The 3,227-nt window shown below is 43.3% G+C and overlaps 1 pseudogene; it reads right to left on the bottom strand.

Annotated features, from left to right (window-relative positions):
- Positions 1-1,434: 1,434 nt before the first annotated feature.
- On the bottom strand, positions 1,435-1,612 carry LOC136859215 (U2 spliceosomal RNA; annotated as a pseudogene).
- Between the last annotated feature and the right edge of the window lie 1,615 nt (positions 1,613-3,227).

The following is a 3,227-nucleotide window of genomic DNA, read 5'->3' as shown; positions in this document are numbered from 1 at the left end:
TGGGCTGCCGACAGTGGGGTTCGAACCCACTATCTACCGAATGCAAGCTCACAGCTGCGTGCCACTAATAACACGTCCAACTCGCTCGGTTATTATTATTATTATTATTATTATTATTATTATTATTATTATTATTATTATTATTATTAATATGAGTACCCATGAAGAAAGGAATATGGTGGAGGGTAGACGAATTGCAATCTCACCAACACGATAGATACGTTAAACCGTCTGGAAACTAGAATAATGTCAAGCAATATAAAGAGTAAGCAAAAAGCAAACCGAAGCCATCTCCACACAGGTCGTGAAAGAGGAGAAGTTAAAGGCTTCCACTGTCCTTAACATGGGCACTGAGTGGAGTAGAATGGTTAGTTCTATGTCCGACTGCCTTTGTTTTCAGGAATTAACCTAGTACTATTTTTTAGGACGTACTTACTGAGTGAATATCAAGGAATGGAAGTTATGCTACTACTGTTTTCGAATCCTGAGGGGTAATCGAACCGAACTCCTTCCAGCTGAATCGGTCACGCCCTCACCGTTTTGGATGGGCAGCCCCAATATAAAAGATATGATTCTGCTATCATTGAAATGACATCAAAAAGTACATGGATTATTCATGTTTAGGTTCTCGTAAACAATGTACGTAGCCTAACATCTTTCATTTAGTGTCCCTTGTTCTTTCAGGTATTTTGTCCTCCCATAGTCACATGACTTACCATTCAATCCACGAAACAAGAAAAAGAACACACTGAGTAGACACTTACTTGAGATATTTCGTAGGTAACACTTGTACGTGACCTTCAAGTGAAGATACGTGCAGGGTATTACCAAGCAGAAACTCTTTTGTCATGACAAAAAAGAAGAATACAGCTTTCTGCTATGTAGTTTGCATTTACTTTCAACTTGTTTTTGTTTACCTTACGTTATTAATAGTTTAGATATTTTCAGACTCATTCACATTTAATCTTCTAAGGATTATTATTATTGTTGCTTTCATGAAAGTCCGCCTCTGTGGTGTAGTGGTTAGTGTGATTGACCCAGGAGCTCTCAACTTGGGAGCGTGGGTTGGCGACCACGGGGCCCTTAGCTGATTTTTGTCATTGCTTCCACTTACTTGCGCCAGGCTCCTCACTTTCATTTATACTATCCGACCTCCCTTGGTCAACTCTTCTTAATTTCACCGGATCAATAATAATAATAATAATAATAATAATAATAATAATAATAATAATAATAATAATAATAATAATAATAATAATAATAATAAATTAATAATAATAATAAGAATAATAAGAAGAAGAATTCCTAGCACTTTTCCCACATTTCGTGGGATTGCGAATACAATTATTATTATTACTATTATTATATAACATTAAAAAAACATGCAAAAATGAGCAAGTACCAGAATATTCAACTTATTTTTGCTTTTTTGTTTTAGGGTGGACCGATCCCGACTGTACTGCAATGCCGGGCCAACCCGTGACAGAGGTGGAGCAAGCCTCTAGCACTCCGTCGATTTCCAAAAATAAGTTTAATATTCTGGTCGTGCGATGCACGACGTATCAGATATTAAGCTGATTAGAACAGACGGCGTTCCCCTTTTCTTAGCTTATCACCCCAATGGTTCCGATACCGGCTCGCCATTTATTTTCCATATTTACAAGATACATGAAAAATATGCCCTGTACAATATCTACATTTTTACAGCATATACTGAAGCCCGTCCTGAGCGGCACCATCAGGGTTCAGTTCTGATCCGCCCTAGGGGCGGAGTTCAGGTGGGTCATATATATGTCCCTACTGTATCTGATGGTGTCGCTCACGATGAGCTTTTTCATCAGTTTGCCGTACGAGCGACTACTAATACGACTGATGAATTTGTCGTTGCCTGTGTCCCAGGAGCCTAGGGCTCCGACATCGACAGCCTCTATATTCACTTCCCTATACCGGTCGAGTAACGCTCTTCGTAGTGGCTCGTATTTTGTCTTCTTGGTCTCCCTTGCTTCATCGAAGGCGCGTCGGCGTGTGTCGAATGTTACAGTGACGTCAATGATGGTGCAGACGCCACTGCGGACTATTACCAGGTCCGGTCGTATGTCGATGTTCGGCACGGGGCGCTGGTTCTTATATGGCACGGAGTGTCTGTAGGCGGCTGCACGGGATATTCTCTTCACTACGGCGTTGTGTTGCTGCTGCATGGTGGCTGAGTGTACCATGCAGTGACACAGGACGTGGGGGAGAGATTCTACTCACTGGCCGCAGACACGGCAGTTCTGCTCCTGCTGAGGGGCGTTGGCTCTCCAGGGCTTGGCACCGTTCAGAAGGTGGAGGTTGAGCCGGGCCTTATGCTCGAAACGCCAGTCTGCGAAGCGGGTAAATTCTCCGGTTGTGATAAAGTGAGAGCTCACTCTACCCGCTAACGCGATGCATTCCATGGCTTTGCCCTGGTTCGGCTTCCGTTGCAATTCAATTTCCCTCTCAGTCCGTCGAGCTTTCTGGAGGGTCTTCAGGAGAGTCAGTCGTTTGGTGGAGGCGACTGACTTCTCTCCTGAAGTTACCACCGGGCATCCATTATCGAACTGCCATGTCACGGTCATCCTGCTGGAGGCGAGTCGGGCTACGGTCCAAGGGTTGCGGTAGTGGTTGGTGCCGCGCCGGTACTCGTCACAAGCTCTGCTATAATTCTGGCACATGAAATAAATCCAATAAATTCCTTTGTCGTTGTAGACCCTGTGCTCATTTTTTCTCCGTTCTTTCGTTTTTTTTCTTTGATTTCTTTCATCGGACAATTCTTCACATTAATCTTTAGAGAGAACTTGTAGTGTTTGCTGCCTTCCCTGGTTACGTCCTCCATCCATCATACGAGGATCAGTTGCTTTGAAAAGTGCGTGCTAGGCATTCAGGTGAGCTGACCGGCACATCAAAGTTGATCTTTGATAAACATTGCCTTAATACTCGTGTTATAGGTATGTTGACAGTTTGTTCGACTGTCCTACAGTTTTACATTGACAAGAAGACCTTGCCGACTTGTCCCTACCAACTTGATCCGTTTTCAAATACGAGTATGTGCAGTTCATGTTGAGAACTGGTTCATTTCGCAAAGCTCACATCCACGCAATTCCGAGAATACGGAATCTGAATATTTTGAGAGTGCTTCACAAGATCATGCGACATATCCACACAGCGAATGTGCAGTGCAACGACCAGGCACCCGCTTCACAAATTCG

This window comes from Anabrus simplex, chromosome 1 (assembly GCF_040414725.1).
Source record: "Anabrus simplex isolate iqAnaSimp1 chromosome 1, ASM4041472v1, whole genome shotgun sequence".
Lineage (NCBI taxonomy): Eukaryota > Metazoa > Arthropoda > Insecta > Orthoptera > Tettigoniidae > Anabrus > Anabrus simplex.
This window is presented reverse-complemented; position numbering and strand designations above follow the sequence as displayed.